Source organism: Macrosteles quadrilineatus, unplaced genomic scaffold (assembly GCF_028750875.1).
Source record: "Macrosteles quadrilineatus isolate MER2022 unplaced genomic scaffold, UCM_ALF_1.0 Scaffold_1__1_contigs__length_201487025, whole genome shotgun sequence".
NCBI lineage: Eukaryota > Metazoa > Arthropoda > Insecta > Hemiptera > Cicadellidae > Macrosteles > Macrosteles quadrilineatus.
Genome location: NW_026542594.1, coordinates 64,737,497 through 64,762,123, shown reverse-complemented (window position 1 = coordinate 64,762,123; position 24,627 = coordinate 64,737,497). Strand labels below are relative to the sequence as shown.

Genomic DNA, 24,627 nt, shown 5'->3' with positions numbered 1-24,627 from the left:
TTGTAACACGCCGGGATGTCCCTACATGTCACACTGACTACAGCCAATGCTCTACCGCTAGATAGCCCTGCTCCACAACTGTTGAGAGTGCGCTGCCGAGCCGACCCTTCACTTGTAACACGCCGGGATGTCCCTACATGTCACACTGACTACAGCCAATGCTCTACCGCTAGATAGCCCTGCTCCACAACTGTTGAGAGTGCGCTGCCGAGCCAACCCTTCACTTGTAACACGCCGGGATGTCCCTACATGTCACACTGACTACAGCCAATGCTCTACCGCTAGATAGCCCTGCTCCACAACTGTTGAGAGTGCGCTGCCGAGCCGACCCTTCACTTGTAACACGCCGGGATGTCCCTACATGTCACACTGACTACAGCCAATGCTCTAACGCTAGATAGCCCTGCTCCACAACTGTTGAGAGTGCGCTGCCGAGCCGACCCTTCACTTGTAACACGCCGGGATGTCCCTACATGTCACACTGACTACAGCCAATGCTCTACCGCTAGATAGCCCTGCTCCACAACTGTTGAGAGTGCGCTGCCGAGCCAACCCTTCACTTGTAACACGCCGGGATGTCCCTACATGTCACACTGACTACAGCCAATGCGCTACCGCTAGATAGCCCTGCTCCACAACTGTTGAGAGTGCGCTGCCGAGCCGACCCTTCACTTGTAACACGCCGGGATGTCCCTACATGTCACACTGACTACAGCCAATGCTCTACCGCTAGATAGCCCTGCTCTACAACTGTTGAGAGTGCGCTGCCGAGCCGACCCTTCACTTGTAACACGCCGGGATGTCCCTACATGTCCCACTGACTACAGCCAATGCGCTACCGCTAGATAGCCCTGCTCCACAACTGTTGAGAGTGCGCTGCCGAGCCAACCCTTCACTTGTAACACGCCGGGATGTCCCTACATGTCACACTGACTACAGCCAATGCTCTACCGCTAGATAGCCCAGCTCCACAACTGTTGAGAGTGCGCTGCTGAGCCGACCCTTCACTTGTAACACGCCGGGATGTCCCTACATGTCACACTGACTACAGCCAATGCTCTACCGCTAGATAGCCCTGCTCCACAACTGTTGAGATAGCGCTGCTGAGCCGACCCTTCACTTGTAACACGCCGGGATGTCCCTACATGTCACACTGACTACAGCCAATGCTCTACCGCTAGATAGCCCTGCTCCACAACTGTTGAGAGTGCGCTGCCGAGCCAACCCTTCACTTGTAACACGCCGGGATGTCCCTACATGTCACACTGACTACAGCCAATGCTCTACCGCTAGATAGCCCTGCTCCACAACTGTTGAGAGTGCGCTGCCGAGCCAACCCTTCACTTGTAACACGCCGGGATGTCCCTACATGTCACACTGACTACAGCCAATGCTCTACCGCTAGATAGCCCTGCTCCACAACTGTTGAGAGTGCGCTGCCGAGCCAACCCTTCACTTGTAACACGCCGGGATGTCCCTACATGTCACACTGACTACAGCCAATGCTCTACCGCTAGATAGCCCTGCTCCACAACTGTTGAGAGTGCGCTGCCGAGCCAACCCTTCACTTGTAACACGCCGGGATGTCCCTACATGTCACACTGACTACAGCCAATGCTCTACCGCTAGATAGCCCTGCTCCACAACTGTTGAGAGTGCGCTGCCGAGCCAACCCTTCACTTGTAACACGCCGGGATGTCCCTACATGTCACACTGACTACAGCCAATGCTCTACCGCTAGATAGCCCTGCTCCACAACTGTTGAGAGTGCGCTGCCGAGCCGACCCTTCACTTGTAACACGCCGGGATGTCCCTACATGTCACACTGACTACAGCCAATGCTCTACCGCTAGATAGCCCTGCTCCACAACTGTTGAGAGTGCGCTGCCGAGCCAACCCTTCACTTGTAACACGCCGGGATGTCCCTACATGTCACACTGACTACAGCCAATGCTCTACCGCTAGATAGCCCTGCTCCACAACTGTTGAGAGTGCGCTGCCGAGCCAACCCTTCACTTGTAACACGCCGGGATGTCCCTACATGTCACACTGACTACAGCCAATGCTCTACCGCTAGATAGCCCAGCTCCACAACTGTTGAGAGTGCGCTGCCGAGCCGACCCTTCTCTTGTAACACGCCGGGATGTCCCTACATGTCACACTGACTACAGCCAATGCTCTACCGCTAGATAGCCCTGCTCCACAACTGTTGAGAGTGCGCTGCCGAGCCAACCCTTCACTTGTAACACGCCGGGATGTCCCTACATGTCACACTGACTACAGCCAATGCTCTACCGCTAGATAGCCCTGCTCCACAACTGTTGAGAGTGCGCTGCCGAGCCGACCCTTCACTTGTAACACGCCGGGATGTCCCTACATGTCACACTGACTACAGCCAATGCTCTACCGCTAGATAGCCCTGCTCCACAACTGTTGAGAGTGCGCTGCCGAGCCAACCCTTCACTTGTAACACGCCGGGATGTCCCTACATGTCACACTGACTACAGCCAATGCTCTACCGCTAGATAGCCCTGCTCCACAACTGTTGAGAGTGCGCTGCCGAGCCGACCCTTCACTTGTAACACGCCGGGATGTCCCTACATGTCACACTGACTACAGCCAATGCTCTACCGCTAGATAGCCCTGCTCCACAACTGTTGAGAGTGCGCTGCCGAGCCGACCCTTCACTTGTAACACGCCGGGATGTCCCTACATGTCACACTGACTACAGCCAATGCTCTACCGCTAGATAGCCCTGCTCCACAACTGTTGAGAGTGCGCTGCCGAGCCAACCCTTCACTTGTAACACGCCGGGATGTCCCTACATGTCACACTGACTACAGCCAATGCGCTACCGCTAGATAGCCCTGCTCCACAACTGTTGAGAGTGCGCTGCCGAGCCGACCCTTCACTTGTAACACGCCGGGATGTCCCTACATGTCACACTGACTACAGCCAATGCTCTACCGCTAGATAGCCCTGCTCCACAACTGTTGAGAGTGCGCTGCCGAGCCGACCCTTCACTTGTAACACGCCGGGATGTCCCTACATGTCACACTGACTACAGCCAATGCGCTACCGCTAGATAGCCCTGCTCCACAACTGTTGAGAGTGCGCTGCCGAGCCAACCCTTCACTTGTAACACGCCGGGATGTCCCTACATGTCACACTGACTACAGCCAATGCTCTACCGCTAGATAGCCCAGCTCCACAACTGTTGAGAGTGCGCTGCTGAGCCGACCCTTCACTAACACGCCGGGATGTCCCTACATGTCACACTGACTACAGCCAATGCTCTACCGCTAGATAGCCCTGCTCCACAACTGTTGAGAGTGCGCTGCTGAGCCGACCCTTCACTTGTAACACGCCGGGATGTCCCTACATGTCACACTGACTACAGCCAATGCTCTACCGCTAGATAGCCCTGCTCCACAACTGTTGAGAGTGCGCTGCCGAGCCGACCCTTCACTTGTAACACGCCGGGATGTCCCTACATGTCACACTGACTACAGCCAATGCGCTACCGCTAGATAGCCCTGCTCCACAACTGTTGAGAGTGCGCTGTCGAGCCAACCCTTCACTTGTAACACGCCGGGATGTCCCTACATGTCACACTGACTACAGCCAATGCTCTACCGCTAGATAGCCCAGCTCCACAACTGTTGAGAGTGCGCTGCTGAGCCGACCCTTCACTTGTAACACGCCGGGATGTCCCTACATGTCACACTGACTACAGCCAATGCTCTACCGCTAGATAGCCCTGCTCCACAACTGTTGAGAGTGCGCTGCTGAGCCGACCCTTCACTTGTAACACGCCGGGATGTCCCTACATGTCACACTGACTACAGCCAATGCTCTACCGCTAGATAGCCCTGCTCCACAACTGTTGAGAGTGCGCTGCCGAGCCAACCCTTCACTTGTAACACGCCGGGATGTCCCTACATGTCACACTGACTACAGCCAATGCTCTACCGCTAGATAGCCCTGCTCCACAACTGTTGAGAGTGCGCTGCCGAGCCGACCCTTCACTTGTAACACGCCGGGATGTCCCTACATGTCACACTGACTACAGCCAATGCTCTACCGCTAGATAGCCCTGCTCCACAACTGTTGAGAGTGCGCTGCCGAGCCGACCCTTCACTTGTAACACGCCGGGATGTCCCTACATGTCACACTGACTACAGCCAATGCTCTACCGCTAGATAGCCCTGCTCCACAACTGTTGAGAGTGCGCTGCCGAGCCGACCCTTCACTTGTAACACGCCGGGATGTCCCTACATGTCACACTGACTACAGCCAATGCTCTACCGCTAGATAGCCCAGCTCCACAACTGTTGAGAGTGCGCTGCTGAGCCGACCCTTCACTTGTAACACGCCGGGATGTCCCTACATGTCACACTGACTACAGCCAATGCTCTACCGCTAGATAGCCCTGCTCCACAACTGTTGAGAGTGCGCTGCTGAGCCGACCCTTCACTTGTAACACGCCGGGATGTCCCTACATGTCACACTGACTACAGCCAATGCTCTACCGCTAGATAGCCCTGCTCCACAACTGTTGAGAGTGCGCTGCCGAGCCGACCCTTCACTTGTAACACGCCGGGATGTCCCTACATGTCACACTGACTACAGCCAATGCTCTACCGCTAGATAGCCCTGCTCCACAACTGTTGAGAGTGCGCTGTCGAGCCGACCCTTCACTTGTAACACGCCGGGATGTCCCTTCATGTCATGTAGATAACTATGCACTAAGGGTCCTTTGTTGTTTAGTCTGGATTACATTGTAGTTAAAGATTCTTGCGCATAAATACTAGGAATATTCATCTTCAATCGTTTCTATTTTAAAATATATAAATTTAGCATGTACAGTGTTGTTATTCCATAAAATGGAATTTTTGTAAGTCATGTAAATCATAATTACTTGACCGTGTTTACAAAATATGCATTGGAAGAGTTTTCATTTATCATTATCGACTGTTGTCTTGGGAAAATTTATCTCCGCTTTTATGTATTCAAATGTTGAAGCGGAAACTTCATTTCGGCCTATCTATTATATGATAACAATATGACGGTCCCTAGTATTTAGTAAACAGATTTATTGGCATTACGGCTACTGGATGCTTGTGTACAGATAAGTTTTTTCGTGAATGCATAGAGTTGAATTCATATTGATTATTACATTACTCGTAGTGACTAACGAGATTTGGGCGATAAAAGTGCCACGTCATAATCAGTTGACCTGTTTTAATGTCTATCTTGAGCTGTCATTGATGCTGTATATACACCACTGAGGGATTCGTTTATTCAATACAGTACAGTATTTCCTCTCTCAACCCACCCACAAGGGACCGGACGTAGGTCGGATAACCTGAGACCTGTATTTTCAATATCTCCCTATAAAATGTACTCTACATCAGTAACAGTGCAAGTATGACAAATCTGCAACTTATCAAAACTATCTCACTCTTCCATATTACAGTAGACACTCTTAAAAATTAGGATACTATAAATATAGAAAAAACATGGACACGTTTAATTTCATTCCGCTGATTGTTACGTATGTTGAAAACAAAAACTCAATATACAATTTCTCTATGAAATTACTTGAAAAAATTCGTTGATATTATCGTTTTGTCATTTTCCCAAGAGAGTTTCCCGTGTGATTCGTACTAACATTAGACATGCACTAACTAATCTATTCAATCACTGCGATAATAGTGAGAATGGAAGTCATATTCCTGGAAATGGTCGGTTAACCCAGCCAGTTTCAAAGAGGATAACAAACTGCACCGTCCAAACCCACCCTCACCTCACGTTTTGATAATTAATTACTCCATTATTTTACATAATAGTAAAAGATAATATGCTATGTTGGTTCTCAATGTACGACGCTCGACGTTCATTAATTCATTCATATAGCCCGCTCCATATTTCCTAAATCGAATACAAATTAATTAATAAAAATCTATATATTTAACAGTTTAATACTTCGTCCTCTTAACTCTCTAAATGGTTATAATAAAAGTGTAACATCACCTAACCGAAGCCTGTGTCGAAGCCAATGTGGCAATTTTCTGCATTAGGGTCGAACTTTGCAAACACCACTCAACAATTTTGTTGTGGAAGTTGATTGTGCATTCATTTAGATTTTATTGTATGTATAGTTATTGCTACTGCTCTGGACAACTCTTAAAAAATGTCATTCTAGCCTAAGAATCTAGTTACATTCACCTTTTGTAATAGTTTAAAAGCTGCTATTGCGATTCAGAGGTTGTGGGTCGTACCATAGTATATGAATCATTTCAAGTTTAGTTTGAGTGAATTTCTTATTTAAGTGGGCTTACTTTGTATTTTGTTACGGTCTTACTTTTTATGTACTCGTTATGTCTGTGATCTGTAAATAGTCACAAAATCACAACTGTAATATTTTGACTTACAATTGTATATTTATTTATCGTTACTCTTTTAGTTTGTACGTTTTGTGTAGGCATACCTACTCTAAACAATATTTTCACCTTATTTGTTGTGTAATATGTAGCTTCAAATTAAAGTAGAATACACTCTCAAGAAAATCAAAACTATAACTTACATAAAAAATTATATTAAAAATGTCTATATTTACTGTTTATTGATTTGATGGAATTAAAAACATCTTGCTCTTTGCTAAATGCACCATGTAACACATTTTTTTGTATTAAATTGTTGGAGCCAGATATCGAGGATCCAACTATACACTATCATCACTACAGTGGCCTACGGAGTGCCTCCTGCCTCCTCCGTAAAGTACAGTAGGCCTACATATACTGTACGATGAAGGACTATGTTTACACAAAACAAAGAGTAGTGAAACAAAGTTAAACAAAAACACGATTAAATAATCATTTATACAGATACAGTATTCCTCAAAAAGAAAGATTAAGATTGTATAGAAAACATAAGTTTTTAGTTCTTGAAATCGTATAAACATCTAAAGTGATCTTGTTCATTGTAATACCGTGGGAAAGTTTTGTTCTAAACACGGCAGCGTCAATTGTAAATATTGTTTTATATTAACTAGTACCTTGTGCTTCATAGACAACAATTCAAACTACAGTATAGAGAGCCGTAGTTAGGCCATAACAACTAACAGGTAATCTAGCATAAGAATAAAAGCCACATGTCTCTGAAGAACCTTTTTTGGTAGACAGTCGAACTTTTCGTGGCCTTCTACTATTAGTTACCATAGTATATATCTTATAAACACATAGTACCTCATACTTGCCAAGATTTTTGTGAAATCTTGGTTAAGACTAAAATATTTTGTACATAATGGTATTTTACTATTAAGCTGCTTAATGGTAATTATAAACAGTATTATTGTGTGTTTCTACTTTTTATTTACACCATATTCCAGAATAACACTAAGTTAAATTAAAATTGTCCACATCAACTTAAGCTGTTATTAAAAACAGAAAGTAAATAATATCCCAATCATTTACAAATTCTCATTTCCTCCTTAACTATTATAAAACATGCGTTATCTAAATTAAATCATATAAATACATGTAAAAATGTCACTAAACTTACTTTTTAACAAATTTACACAACCTTCAGCATAGATAGAAAAGTACGCTTATAAATAAGTTAAACGTTACATGAGTACGAGTTGCAGACAAACATTTCTAAAACCACTTGGAATAACGATATGGCTTTCGAGAAAATAATTGCCATCGGTGTAAGGATTTGTTATCGTTTAAGCTTATAGACATTGTTGGGAACTTCATAGTAGCTTTTTTTAAATTTAAAATGTTTGAAAAAAGGCTACAAAAATTTAAAACCTTTCCTCCCGTTTTAAGTAACTATCTTTTAAAACTGAAAATTAAGTTTGTATCAGCCAATAAAGTAGGATATCAGTTTATAAAGTAGGTAAAGAGTGTCACGAAATGGCATTACCTCGTCAGATACACAGGTCATGGGTATCAGCCAGGTGATCACGTAGACAGAGAGACCAAGTCATCACTACAGTGGCCTACGGAGTGCCTCCTGCCTCCTCCGTAAAGTACAGTAGGCCTACATATACTGTACGATGAAGGACTATGTTTACACAAAACAAAGAGTAGTGAAACAAAGTTAAACAAAAACACGATTAAATAATCATTTATACAGATACAGTATTCCTCAAAAAGAAAGATTAAGATTGTATAGAAAACATCAGTTTTTAGTTCTTGAAATCGTCCGCAAAATTATAGTTTTCGATTTAACTAAAATATGGAACTGAAAAAATTTAATTTTTCGGCTCACTAACCTCAAATTTTGTTTATGGCACATTATACATGTTGTTTACTACATTTGAAACACACATTTTGAAAACACTGCTAATCACACGATATTAAAACTATGTTTGTACATAGTTAACAACAGAAATGTTAACATTGATGACGACTCAATTATAACCAAAATTATGTGGTCTAATTTCATAACGATTCGAAGGTTATTTAGTATGGTGAAAATAGTTGTTCATCACACGGAGCGAATGTGTCTTTTTGGTACTTACTGTTATTGTAGTTCCAAGCTCGGCGAAACGATTGCGTACCAAAAGGAACCTCTTTTGCTCCATGTGATGAACAATATGTAAATTCATTTCTGTTGTTTACAAACATAACTTTAATATCGTGTGATTAACAGCATTTTCATAAATGCACTGATAAAATTTTGAGGTTAGCGAACCGAAAATATTTCCATGATTTGTTCTGTGCTCTATTTGAGAAAACCATAATTTTGTGGACAATTTGGAGAACTAAAATCGTCTGTTTTCCGGACAGTATGATGAAAGAACTGTTCAGCGACAGCTTAGGATAGTACATATCTTTGATCTATTGTTGTATTTGTTTTACAATGATGATCCTAAGAAGTAATGTAAAGTTTAAATAGAAGATTCAGCCTCTTACGTTAATTTTAACTTTTTGAATATTTAAAATAGTTAAAAAAGGCATACATATTTTAAGGAGACGAAGACAAAGAATGTTCCCACATAATTAAATTATATTGTTTAACTAAGATTTTGTAAATAAACACTGATAATATTATAGATTGTTAAGAATCCTAGTATTAAAGAAATGCAGCCAGAAAACTCAAAATGTGACTTACTGCATGAAATATTGTGGGATAGACAGGTCGAAAACTTGCAGACAAAAGATTAAATACGATGTTGATATTTTAGTAAACGAATTGTCTAGAGTACGTATTTTAAACCAAACGTTTTTAATCGTAGATAAACTTATTGGATATTTTATGTCGGAATTGGATTCAAATTCCTCTCTTGTTTTCCCCAGAGAGGTCGTGTTTTGGGTTTGATACAGTTATATATGCCAGAATACATGGACCGGCGTGATTACACTCGCAATAATACGATCAATCATATGAAGCTAAGTCAATTTATTGTACTATTTAAAACATTGTCCTATTTTGCAACATACAGTGTTTTTAAATATGATATATTGGTATTGAAGTTAAGTAAATGGACAAATTGACACAACACTTGTTCTAGTTAATTTATATGATAGTTCAGTTAAAATCAGCAGGTTAACGTCTATAGAGTGAATACTAGACTCATACATTATTGTAACCCACAATAGACATACATAAAGATTGAGTGTTTAAATTTGAAATATGGATAGGTAATATGTAAGAACATTCATTCAATCATAGGGTTAAATTATTTTTTGCACACAGAATCAAGCCGTAACTGATACATTCCATTATGTGGCATGCCAAGTAGTTTGAGGAAGTTACTCGTAGATACTGTACAAATAATTGTACTCTGCTAACACAATGAAAAATTAAATTTCAAATTACTGGAATATTTATACATTCCATTTTATTATATATCTTACTATATAATAGTGCGTATTCTTAAATGCCTCATCACTTATCCTTTTTAGTGTATTTCTTATACAGGGAATACGCTATTATCGTAGGTATCAAGGTAAGGCCCGAATCCAGGATCGATTTACTTGTTGTTTTATGTGCTGAGAGGCAAAAAACATAATCTGTTCGGATTCAAGTATATATTACATAATCCAGTAAATATCACACAATTTTGATTAGATTTTATTCAACGTATAGTCCTACATTTGATTGAGATCGCGAACCAGCATGATAAAACTATGGAAACGGTTTTATTGGAGGGGGGGGGGTGGGTTATGGGGTAAATAAGGTTTTCCTTAAACACAAAAACAAAAATTTAAAACTTACAATTTACGGCTTCTTTCTAAACCAATATGTAGTAATACAAAAAAATATATTGAAGCGTTATTGTACGTTTCAGGATTGCGGAGGTAATTCAGTTAAACTGCAATTTTAAAATTCCCATATAATTCTTATGGAAAATAATTACCCCATTGTAGATGCTTATAAATAACAAATCTGATCTTATTTGGCAGTGGGTTTATTTCACCATAATCTATACCAATTTCGCTAAAACACGTCTGTATCACCACCTGTGTGTGCATCTGTACCTTCACTGTATCAGCAAACCTAAGTATTCATTTTAGCTCAATCCTTTTTAGATAGGAAATCTATCTAGGACATATCTAGGGAATTATTTGAATTGAAAATCCAATCAGGGAAAAGGGAATTCGCTTAGTCTACAGCTTTACTGTTTCGGAAGGTATTTTATTACTAGTTTGCATTCGTATGGAATTTACTATTTTTTTTTTATAAACTTGTTTATGTTAAATCTGGATAGTTAAATAAATTATTATTGACATATACACGGAGCTATTCATGATGAACGTGGCTAAGCACAGAACGTGATTCAGCTACGTGACTGTAGTGCGGGTTGCAGAGTTTCAGGCGCTTCACCAGATATTCTAGGCACAGAACGTGATTCAGCTACGCGGCTGTAGTACGGGTTGTATTAGAGTTTCAGGCGCTTCACCAGATATTCTAGGCACAGAACGTGATTCAGCTACGCGGCTGTAGTGCGGGTTGCATTAGAGTTTCAGGCGCTTCACCAGATATTCTAGGCACATAACGTGATTCAGCTACGCGGCTGTAATGCGGGTTGCATTAGAGTTTCAGGCGCTTCACTAGATATTCTAGGCACAGAACGTGATTCAGCTACGCGGCTGTAGTGCGGGTTGTATTAGAGTTTCAGGCGCTTCACCAGATATTCTAGGCACAGAACGTGATTCAGCTACGCGGCTGTAGTGCGGGTTGCATTAGAGTTTCAGGCGCTTCACTAGATATTCTAGGCACAGAACGTGATTCAGCTACGCGACTGTAGTGCGGGTTGCATTAGAGTTTCAGGCGCTTCACCAGATATTCTAGGCACAGAACGTGATTCAGCTACGCGGCTGTAGTGCGGGTTGCATTAGAGTTTCAGGCGCTTCACTAGATATTCTAGGCACAGAACGTGATTCCGCTACGCGACTGTAGTGCGGGTTGCATTAGAGTTTCAGGCGCTTCACTAGATATTCTAGGCACAGAACGTGATTCCGCTACGCGACTGTAGTGCGGGTTGCAGAGTTTCAGGCGCTTCACTAGATATTCTAGGCACAGAACTTGATTCAGCTACGCGGCTGTAATGCGGGTTGCATTAGAGTTTCAGGCGCTTCACTAGATATTCTAAGCACAGAACGTGATTCAGCTACACGACTGTGGTGCGGGTTGTATTAGAGTTTCAGGCGCTTCACCAGATATTCTAGGCACAGAACGTGATTCAGCTACGCGGCTGTAGTGCGGGTTGTATTAGAGTTTCAGGCGCTTCACCAGATATTCTAGGCACAGAACGTGATTCAGCTACGCTGCTGTAATGCGGGTTGCATTAGAGTTTCAGGCGCTTCACTAGATATTCTAGGCACAGAACGTGATTCAGCTACACGACTGTGGTGCGGGTTGTATTAGAGTTTCAGGCGCTTCACTAGATATTCTAGGCACAGAACGTGATTCAGCTACGCGACTGTAGTGCGGGTTGCAGAGTTTCAGGCGCTTCACTAGATATTCTAGGTACAGAACGTGATTCAGCTACGCGACTGTAGTGCGGGTTGCATTAGAGTTTCAGGCGCTTCACCAGATATTCTAGGCACAGAACGTGATTCAGCTACGCTGCTGTAATGCGGGTTGCATTAGAGTTTCAGGCGCTTCACTAGATATTCTAGGCACAGAACGTGATTCAGCTACGCGGCTATAGTGCGGGTTGCATTAGAGTTTCAGGCGCTTCACTAGATATTCTAGGCACAGAACGTGATTCAGCTACGCGGCTGTAGTGCGGGTTGCAGAGTTTCAGGCGCTTCACCAGATATTCTAGGCACAGAACGTGATTCAGCTACACGACTGTAGTGCGGGTTGCATTAGAGTTTCAGGCGCTTCACTAGATATTCTTGGCACAGAACGTGATTCAGCTTACTAGCCCCTTCGACATCTTAGATGCATCCCTTAGATCGAGCCCTTAGATGCATCGACATCTTAAGAGACATTTGAAAATGTTTAAAATTAGTTTGAAAGAATTGTGTGAAAATTACAGCTTCCTAACATTTGTAGAAATAAGATAATGGGTGGGAAAAACCAAGAACTATGTGCAATATTTGATAATCGGACATAAACAAGTATGCTGAGTATAATTTTTGTAACCCTAGGAAATTTGAATTTTGTGAATAATTGCTACTACTGATTGGTTACAGCTTTAGCTATTCGGAAGTGGAATAAATACAATTACAAATGCAAATTAAAAGTTAACCATAAGTAACTATAATAAGTTATCATTTTAATAATATAATATACATTGTATAATAAATTAATATGTACATATTTAAGATTTAAGACTTGCTTAGAAGTAGGCCAGATACTCTATCATCTGACATTTGTTGAATAATAATAGCGGTAGGAAGAGGATGCGGAAGTACACAGGGAGGATGAATGAGCCCTTGCCCTTCGCCCCCTTCACCCCTTCCACGCACTGACGTCATCTCCAGCACGTGCCCGCGTACTCCAGTCACTGCCCTACTGACCTCGCCTCAACAACATTCCTCTGCTTTTTATTTCCCTGTTTACCAAAAGTTAGGCGATATTTGGCATAGAACAGTCTCACAACCGTAAATAACCCGTGCTGTCATAACTGGGTCGAGTTTTGATTTATACGGTAATACCTTTTTGTAGATAAAATTTTCACTTATCGATGATAATTAGTTTTAACTGTTAATGGCTTTATTTTATGGAAAATTAAGGCTGATTTCTCGCCGATGGCGTTTACTTGAGTTAGAAAACTCACAAATAACAGGCACATGCAGTTTTTTTTCTATGACGCAAGGTTCTAGTCCGGAACTGTTTTAAACACAACTTCCAAGTCCTAGAAGGTCTCGCCATTATCGATAGATCAAATCCATTGCTGATTGGTGGGATTTGTGGCCGAGACCTCGGACTCCGACGCCCACACCATACATATATTTTTTAACTTAATTTTTTTTTTATTTGTATAAAACTTAAAAAAATATTTAAATTTTAAATATTTAAATATTCGCATTACCAATTCCCCCTGAGAATTGGTAGGCCTACCAAAATACGACAAATTTACTACTTTCAAGCTCCATATCTCCCTTAATATTCAACATAAAAAATATTTCTTATATATTTGTATCTCTAATTTTTAATATAATTGAACAATAAAAAAAATCCGAGATCAAATTTTCGACCAAACACCCTTTAGTGTAGTGAACAAATTAACAACAACTAGAAGATAGTTGGTGAAGAGGTAGAGTGTGTAGCTGAGGTCTCGGGTTCAAATCCCGCTAATTAACGACGGGTTTTTAGTATGTGATAACATCGTGACAGTCTAGGCCAAGCTTGACGTAGGGTCTAACTAAAATAGTTTCTGGCTGTAAAGTAGCGTCCTGAAATGTGGAGGTAAGACTAAAAAGCCATAAATCTGTTCATACCAGTGATAAATATAGGTTGGATTTATAAACGGTCACAAAGGTTTGTTGTACAGGGTGAACAACCTAACCATGTGACTCTCCGTCTCAGAGACTACTTGGTTTGGAACAATCTCTAAAAAAGGGACTTTACTTTGCTCTTTATGTTTATTAACATTGTAATATTGATCTACCATTGTATAATATAAGACAGTTGCATTTGATTTTTTTATCAAACCCCCTATTTTTATGATGGATGCATACTGTTCATGCAAATGTAACAATTACAAATTAATAGTTTTATTATTGCAATACTTGAATACTATAATGTAAGTATTATTAGTTGTTTTTTAAATCCTAATAGTGCTAGAAAAATTCCTTAGAAATGTAATAATACCTTATCATTATGAAAATGCATGGGGGAAACTTTGAACGGTTTGATTTAGATTATAGCCCAATGCAGAGACTAATTAGTATTCACATATATTGTACTAAAATTGGGTCAAGTAAATCAGAATCATCGGTATTTTTATAAGTTTCGTCTTCAGCCTTTATGATATTATATCCATACTTTTTAGAGCTTATATCTGAACATTCCAAGCACTCGATGCTGTTAACATACTACCCTATCATGAACTCCTTCGGCCAGAGGCATTGCCGCTGTTACGTATTTCCCATAGCAATTGAATTGCTCGAGAACTGTATGTTATTATACTATGTACTTCAACTGACAAAGGAATCTCTTGAAAACTCAATAAAACTCAGAGGATAATGCGTAAAGAAATTAATACCTGACAACCTCTTTTCAAAACCGGGTCGGCTATTTCCGTCTCTTGTAATAGTCTGAGCGTGCTCGCGAATCACAAATAGAATAAACTCGGCTCACCTGAGGTCCCACCCAATTCAAGAGCGGACCTGAATGAGTGCCACGGTGGGTGGGGGAGGGGGTGGGTACCTGTGACGTCACCAAGGCACGTGTAGGGCTACACAGGGCCAAGGCCGGCCTATGACATGATACATGGAGATCATAACACGCATCATCAAACTTCACCAAGGACACGTGAAAACCTACTGGCGGCTTTTGGTGGTTGAATTATTTATTGGGGATTCGTAAATTTCCAGAAAATAATAGTAACTATCTCGAAGCAATCCTTTATAATGGACTTTGTGCTGGATCAGTTCTCCGAAGTCTGAGAAGCTTAGACAGCTTTTATTTACAAGCATACATTTTACGAGCGTCCATCCTCATAAAACCGACTGGCGTTGAATAGCAAAATATCCCCGCTTGAGCAAATTTCAATTCACCCAAATAGCTTTTCACTTACCTTGACAGATTTATTCCCTATTAAAAAAAAAATATTAGGTTTAACGAGTACTTGGGGTTTGCGGTTACAGGGAAGGTAGTGAATGGTGTTTTTAGTGAAATATCCAAAATAAATACGAATTAAATAAATGTGTCAAACTTTATGAAACTATATTCATAAATAAGCACACTACAATGGTTGTTCAATTCTCTATTCTCTATCCAAAATTAATACGAATTAAATAAATTTGTCAAACTTTATGAAACTATATTCATAAACAAGCACACTACAACGGTTGTTCAATTCTCTATTCTCTATCCAAAATTAATACGAATTAAATAAATTTGTCAAACTTTATGAAACTATATTTATAAACAAGCACACTACAATGGTTTTTCAATTCTCTATTTAAAACACACACAAATTTAAATGTACAGTTTTTAGCGAATTTCCCAATTAAAGCAGCTATTACCGTAGGTGGCACGGTAAGACCTGGTGCCGGGACTGATATTTTATTTTGATGTCCCTAGAGGCCAAAACGCTATTTGTTCAAATTTATATATACTAGTAGAACCCCGTCGAAATCGACTGTTAATCATGAGGTTTTATGTAAATTCAACTAACTGCGATAGATAGAGTGAAGTCATTAAAATCTTAGTTAAATGAAGGGAGGATAAACACAATAATAAGTATGACGATTGTGTTCCCTAAAAAACGTGATTGATAAATTCGTTTAACACAATATTTCCTACCTTTTTATCGGTTTTAGGTTGCCCAAAAGGGTTTTTAGGAGTCTTATAATTGTTCGTTCATGAGTTTGTTTCATACCAAAGCCACTTTCACTATATGGGAGAATGAGTTCATATAATTAGTCTATCATGTTACGGAAAGATCCAATATTTATTACTAACAACTAATTCAATCTACTTTAGGAAAATCATTCAGATTGTATCTGGATTTATAAGTAAATCTTCATCTTTGGTCATAAAAATACAGAATTTTATCAGCATATTAAATCAGTTTTTTTTTATTTGATAAAAATATCTGATTCTCTAGAAAGCAGTAAGATTCTTACTTCGATCTAAGCATTCCTCTCCTTCCTTCTCTTGCTACATCGACCCATGTATTTAATCATCCTGTTCTTACTTGATAATTCATTAACTTATGGGATAGTTTCGCTTTGGCCAGATCGATAACATAATGCTGTGCATGTATTTCGTGGATGGAATAAACCATAATTGTAGGAAATTTGATCACAAACATTTGCGGAACCAAATCCATAACCTAGTCCAGCCTTGGTAACAAATTATGCAAATGCGATTAGATGTGATGACACTGTTGTGTTTCCGAATACTTTGTATGTACCGAGGTTTAGATGCGTTGTTACATGTGTACAGCAAAGTAAAAACCCTGTACACATTTTTTTTTAATACCTGAATTGACATTAGTTCACCTACTTCACCAAAACCATAGATGAAACATACTCCGTAGTTAGTCTATACCAAAACTTGAACACAGCTCTCATCCTTAACTTACTCATCTCTGACACAATTTTTAACCCGATTGTCGAAAACTTTTATACCAATAAATGAATTTCTGGTGTTCTTTCTTGAATTAAAAAATAAATGGTAATTGAAAGTAGGCAAAAAAAGGCAACTGCCAACCTTACAATATATATAAGCTAACCCGATAAGGAATAATTATGTTCCTTTAAAATTGATATGTCACTCTTATTTCATAATTTAAAATTTTCTAAGAGCAATAAAGCATATATTTTTGATCACAACATTTAAAACGTATCATAAATTCATCATTTTGTTGAAACTATAAAAAACTTGCCATGCAGTGGAGAATCAATTTAAAATCATAAATAATAATGTAAACATTTAATTTTGACAGTTTCAGTAGACCTTTGAATACAATTTATACCAACAGCTGGTTCATTAAAAGTAGTGTAAAATTATCCATATGGTCGTAATGTAAACAAAATTGCTGAGTGAACTTTAAAGGCCTCTGGGGCAGAGTCTCAAGGAAATTTACCTCGTTTCTCTTTTGAGGGCTCACCTACAGACCAATACCTTTCTTTAGACACCCCTACCAAGTTTCTACACCCAGCCGTTCTCTCAAATTAGCTGTGACAAAAACCCCGTTTTCCTCCATAAGAATAACATGGGATGGGACTTTAAAGGCCACTGGGGCAGAGCCCCTAGGGAATTTACCACGTTTCTCTTTTGATGGCTCATCTACAGACCAAGACCTTTCTTTAGACACCCCTACCGAGTTTCTACGCCCAGCCGTTCTCTCAAAATAGCTATGACAAAGAAAAACAGTTTCAAATTAATATATAGATATGTATATGTAATTTTTGTCCGATTTTCATGAAATTTTGTTCGAAGGTGTAAGGCGGATAAACTCGAATGAGTTTGCTAACCAGCATGATCGGACTATGGGAACAGTGTTTTACGGGTAGTTTTATGGGGTAACAATTGTTTTTCCTCATTTTATACCCTCAAAACACGACATTTCCCAATTTCTCTCTAGACCATTTTAAAGAGCTTAAAACAAATAATTTAGTATACAAAAGCGTGTTCTAAGGTTATTGGTTATGGAGAAAATTAAATCAAATAAAACTAATTGCTGGGGCGGGGGCATTTTTTAACTTTTTGCTTAACTATTAAGTGAACAACAACGCTTCAATATACTAAATTATTTGTTTTTAATTTTTATAGCTGAATTTGGAAAGACATTGCAAATTTTGTGTTTTGTGGATCGGAAATGGGAAAACAATTTTGTAGGTGTAAATGCAAATGTAAAATCATACACCACTAAATTTCGTAGGTTAACTATTACTGCTTGAACACGTGACCTGCTAATTACAAGAAGAGATCTGATTAATAAAATATGAAGCAATAACGAGTAATTTAAAGAAGAGATTACTGGAATATAAAACAAATCAGCTAACGTGTTAAAGCGGTCAAACACACTTGTATGTCAACAATCTTGTATGTCTCCCCTTTCTTCACTGTACGTCATGTTTGCAAAAGATTATATTGGAAGTTCTTTTTGTTTCTGTATTAACTTCTACACTCGCAAAACGTCAGTTGGCTCAATATTTGCAACTAGTGCTGGGCAGACTCTCGAGCTTTATTCTCTTGTCGATCCATGGATTTTCGTTCAATTTATTGCGTACACCATGTACCAATTAACTGTTAGTCTGATTTATAATAACTAAATTTGTAAGTATATTTAAATGTTTATCTTGATGGTAAACAACTTGTTCATAAAAACTGCTATCATCCTTTGATTTATAAGTCACCTGCAGGGATTTACGGACGCAGTAACCTTTTTATTTCAACTCCCCGTTGAGAAGTAAGGATTAATTTTTTACTTCCGTGATCACTAAATCTTTGACGTAGGTTGGAAAGCTAAACAGTTTTCCTCACTGTTCAACGTTGTAACACGTCACAGCTACTTTAAAATATTAGATATTTGCAATGTACACTACTTAAAAAAAACCAAAATCAAAACCTCTTAGTGAGATTTATAATTCGAGGGGGTTGAACTAGAGAGGATCTAACCGTCGAAAATATTTTATTTTTAAAATTGCAGGAATGAAATAGAGTTACGAGTGCTGTCTTTTAATGGTTGCTTTTTGATTGCGGTATTTGTTGTAGCACACATGCAGTTCACATTTAGAGAAATATAATACCTCCGCAGCAGCAAATATGCAGACTAAGCGAATTCTATTCGCCTGATATGATTTTATAAATAAATAAATAAATAAAAATGCCTTTATTTGCGAGCGTCTTTCAGTACAAGAACTGTTTTACAAAGTAACTCATGTCAATATAACTAACTTAAAAATATACAAAAATTATAAGCTATATACAATACTTTACATCTTCTTTACTTTTCTTTTGAAAGCCAGGACCCCCAGCTGTTTTAGGTCCAAGGGGAGATCATTATAAATCTTTGGGCCAAAGTAAGAAAACCCTTTTCTACCCACTTCTAGTCTTACTTTTGGAATGTGGAGCAAGGCGTTCTGCCGGGTCACACGTTGAGTCACCTCCCCACGTGCCACAAGCCTCTCCACCAAGTACTTAGGCTCTTGCTGAACCAAGACCCGGTGGATGAGGCTACAAGTCTGCGCCCTGCACACGGCACCCATTGACAGCAACTCCGCAGCATCCCGAAAAGGGGATACGCGTTCACGCTTACGGATACCGTAAACGAAACGAATGGCGGAGTTCTGCACTTTTTGCAATCGGGACATCTCTTCCCTTGAGATGCTGTTGCCGTATGCAGGAAGACAGTAATGGAGCACTGACAACACTAGTGACTGTACCAGCTGCAGCTTGGCTGTCTCTGGCAGGATGTTTTTGTACCGGTACAGACCACGCAGCCTTCCCAAAGCCACCTGGGAAACATAAGTGATGTGGTCCGAGAAAGTGAGGCCACTGTCAAGTACCACACCCAAGGTCTTGACGGTATCCCTCACCATTAGAGGTTTTCCCGCGATTTGAACGTGCATGTCTCCATTTGCAACTCTGTGAAGAGTAGTGGGTGTAGCAATATGAAGAATCATGCATTTTTCAGAGTTCAATTTCAAACCATGTTTGCGTGACCACTCACTTATTCTAACCAGATCAGAGTTCACTCCTGCAAAAGCTTGATCAGCAGCCTGAATCTCATAAGAGAAATGCAATTGGCAGTCATCGGCATATGAATGCACATTGCAGTGACTCACACATCTGGACAAATCTGCAGTGTACAGGGTAAACAAAATGGGCCCCAGACAGGTCCCCTGAGGCACTCCCCTTGATTTCTCTAGAAGAGGTGAGATATCGGTACCCACCCTGGTAACTTGCAGTCTGTTTTCCAGGTAAGATCTAAACCAAGCAACCGCATTGCAATGAAAACCAAAATGTTTCAATTTTGCTAGGAGCAAACCATGGCTTATGGAATCAAAGGCCTGTGAAAAATCAAGCATGACTACAGAGCTTCCACCTGCCCCCGCTCCTCGCCCCAAACAAGTCTGCAAACATATTTATCAATGCAGTACAGGTGCTATGGTTCTTTCTGAACCCTGATTGCAGTTTGGGAAGCAGATTCTCGGCATCTAAAAATTCTGTTATTTGGCGTATTACTAATTTTTCCAGCACTTTGGACATAGCAGGCAAGACCGATATTGGCCTTAAATCATTAAAGTTTGAAGGAATCTGTTTTTTGGGCAATGGATGTACCATACTTTTCTTCCACGCGTGTGGAAATTCACTGTTTACAAGAGACATATTCATAAGGTGAGTTATTGCATCAATGGCATAAGGGCTGACGGCTTTTATCATTGCAATACTTATGTCATCAACACCGACAGCTCTAGAGGTAATTTCATTAATAGCTTCCCTCACTTCTGATACTGATATTTTTCTAAACTGGAATTTATTTACATTACGTGTATCTTCATTATATAATCTAATCAAATCTGCATCTGCTTCAAAAAATGATCCCATTTTTACAAAAAATTCATTCATTTCACTGACCCTAAAATCATTTGGTAAATTATTTCTGCCCTTTCCTGCTACTATATCACTCTGTTTAAGGCATTTCCAAAAAGCTCTCGTATCTTTACAATCTGCCAGTTTTTCTGAGAAAAAATTTCTTTTTGCTTTCCATACAGCCCCATTCAGTTTGTTTCTAACTTTTTTATAATCTATCCAGTCGACATTCTGTCCCGAGCTTGAAAATTTCCTCCTTAATTTATTTTTCATTTTTGTTAACACAATGATTTCATTATTTCTCCAAGGTGCTTTTTTCTTTGTCACTCTCTTTGTTACTAGCGGCGCATGTTTATCATAAATATTTTTTATAGCAGAGCAAATGAAAGAATTTATTTTACTAGCGTTGGTCATGTCCATTACTAATTCCCATTCGATATTCTGTTTATTTTTTTTTTCACCAATCTATTGATATAATGTTAAGTTTATTCATAAGTACTTAGGTTTGCTCCTACAAGGAGGGTCATAAAGCGTGTTTTTAGTAAAATATTAATAGTGTAGTATAAAATGAATAAATTTGCTAAGTTGCAAATCAAAATGTATCTATGAACAAGCAAACTACAACGGTTCTATTCTCCAAGAGAATAACATGGTTGATTTAAATTTAATGTTTTCTCCGTAATTTTCTCCGTAATCAGGAACCGCACAAAATACTAAAATACACTAATTAATGATTTATTTCTTAAACTCTTCAAAATGCTTAAGAGAGGAGTAGAGAAGTTCTATGTTTTGAGAGTGAAAAAAGGAAAAAAAGAAAACAACTAATTTTACCCACCAAAACCCCCCATATAACCCTTCCATTTTGATCAGGGTTGCGATATTGACCTATAGTTTGGCCATTTAATTTGTCTTAAGAAACCCTTTAAAATGAGGGGTCACATAATAGGTGTTTACATTTGAAAGTTTGGGGCTGTCCCCAGAATACCCCATTTCGGGGGCCAGGTACAAGTTCTACCTTTAATGAAAGAGTGCATTTTTTATGTTGTAAACATGTGCCGAGTTTGGTTTTCCCACTGCTACACGTTATAAAGTTAACTGGGGGTGTTCACACTTTATCCTGCTTACTTATCTTAAATATTAAAATGACTGCCATTTTGATTAGGGGTGCGATATTGACCTCTGGTTTGCACCATTCAATTTATCTTAATAAAACCTTTATAATGAGGGGTCACATGATAGGTGTTTACATTTGAAAATTTGGGGCTGCTCCCAAATTACCCCATTTTGGAGGCTGGGGCAAAGTTGTAACATTGATGAAAAATTTCAACTTCTTAAGTTGTAAATATGTGCCGAGTTTGCTTTTTCTACTGCAACGCGTTAAAAAGTTTACTGTGGGGGGGGGGTACCAGACTTTTACCTAACCCCGTATATGAATTTGAACGGATGGTGCTTTTGAACTCTAGGGATATCAAAACGAAAAAGTAAAAAGTACCATGAGACCTGCGTCAGTATCTTATTCCCTATATGGGAAACGCGCTAATTAGTGGACAGTATTTTATTTTTGTGCTTATTAGTTTTATGGTACACGAGTATAACAACGGAGATATCGTTACTGACTCGATTGCTATTAAATTAAATATTGTAGATTTGTGTTACGTAAGGTTATATCCTACTAAAAATAGAGTTACATGGCCAATGTAGGAGATTACTTGATCATCTAATGAAATTATTTATTTATCACGAGAACAAAGCGTCGAATTCATAAAGACCGGCCAAAAAAATTATAGATGTCTATCGCGAATACTAGAAAAATACCGGTATGGATCATAAACATAAACAAATTACGTTTTTGGCCCGAATCCTATACTAATAGCATTAACACATGGTTTAGACAGTTCCATTCAAACAATGTTAAATTATGTTTACTTTCGGGCCAAAAACGTCATTTGTTTATGTTTATGATCCATACCGGATGTCTATATAGGCCTACTCTGTCGGCGTCAAATTTTGTTGTCGATCCGAATTTTACACGAAAGCTTATACACTAAAAAAACAAAGCCACTTCCTAAGCAGTAGTCGCGGATTGTTTATTTTGATTGCTGAGGTCACTGGGTTAGGTCGGTGACTGGTCCACGTGCCGATGACGTCACGGGCCGTGGGGCGGAATGGGGTAGGAACCATTCATATGCGCGGCTCGCGCCTTAGGCGTAGTCTCGATAAAAAGGAGGGGGAATTTCTCACAAGATCCAATTGGAATCTCAAGGAGTTTGATTTAAAAAAATCCGTTCTAAGTTTAATACAGTATAACCTTAATTAGAAATAATAATTGGATAAGTTAAAACGCAATTCTCCAGTATTCATATAAATTATTATTCTATTCTTACTTTCGGAAATACCTGCACAGGCCTTTGTATTGGTAAATACTCGTAGTCAACATTAGCCAGAGAGCTGAAACCCAGCTAATTTGTTTTGAATATTGAATAATATCCGAAAATATAATCTGTAATGGGAGACGGACCATTAGGAGTCGGTTTCAGCTCTCTAATGTTGACTACGAGTATTTAACAATACTGTACTAAGGCCTTTGCAGGTATTTTTGTAAGAACTTTGGACATCCACCATTTTGTAACGGATGATAATTTTGAGACGCGGTTTCTGGCAATTAATTCCTCTTGACTATTAAATTCCTCTTTAAAACTATGCTTACATTAATGATTATGTACCTACTCCTAATAGGTCGTAAAAAATCCCTCCCTGGTAGAGGTAAAAAAATGTTAATGATTGTAAAAAATAGTTTTCATACATTTAAGTTGATGTGAAAGGCTTGAGTTGTCTAACGGATTTAGTTAAAAAGATAATAATCCGTTTCCAGACCTTTTTGTCATCTTACTGTACAACCCCTCCAGTATTGCTACATTAGAGACGAGAAGTAAATGGTGAAATTTTTACTAATAGCATTCTGGTCCATTTTGGTTATAAACTCCCGACCCCGCGCGAGCGGTTGTAGAGTGGGGTCGATGTTGTAGTGTAGGGTCAATAATATTGTAGTGTAGGGTCAATAATGTTGTAGTGTGGGGTCAATCATGTTGTAGTGTAGGGTCAATAATATTGTAGTGTAGGGTCAATAATATTGTAGTGTAGGGTCAATAATGTTGTAGTGTAGGGTCAATCATGTTGTAGTGTAGGGTCAGTAATATTGTAGTGTAGGGTCAATAATGTTGTAGTGTAGGGTCAATCATGTTGTAGTGTAGGGTCAGTAATATTGTAGTGTAGAGTCAATAATATTGTAGTGTAGGGTCAATAATATAGTAGTGTAGGGTCAATAATATTGTAGTGTAGGGTCAATAATATTGTAGTGTAGGGTAAATAATATTGTAGTGTAGGGTCAATAATATTGTAGTGTAGGGTCAATAATATTGTAGTGTAGGGTCAATAATATTGTAGTGTAGGGTCAATCATGTTGTAGTGTAGGGTCAATAATATTGTAGTGTAGGGTCAATAATATTGTAGTGTAGGGTCAATAATATTGTAGTGTAGGGTAAATAATATTGTAGTGTAGGGTCAATAATATTGTAGTGTAGGGTCAATAATATTGTAGTGTAGAGTCAATAATGTTGTAGTGTAGGGTCAATCATGTTGTAGTGTAGGGTCAATAATATTGTAGTGTAGGGTCAATAATATTGTAGTGTAGGGTCAATAATGTTGTAGTGTAGGGTCAATAATATTGTAGTGTAGGGTCAATGTTCGATATGGATCTGAGTTGTCATCATGGCCGAATAATATGTTAGAGGATTTAGGTAAGCGGCTATTGGGAATGAAAGGGTTATATCGCTTTCAGTTGAATTGTAATGCTCTGCATATAAACAATTTAGTTTACAGACCGAGACCACTTACCCCAGCTTATCATTTGAGGCTGGGAAAGCTATGTTTAACGTAAAC

The 24,627-nt window shown here is 39.5% G+C and overlaps 1 protein-coding gene across 3 annotated transcripts in view; it reads left to right on the top strand.

Annotated features, from left to right (window-relative positions):
• LOC128983393 (protein FAM166B-like) overlaps positions 1 to 24,627 on the top strand; it is a 122,349-nt gene that overhangs the window by 79,738 nt on the left and 17,984 nt on the right. The gene's annotated exons all lie outside the window — the stretch shown is intronic.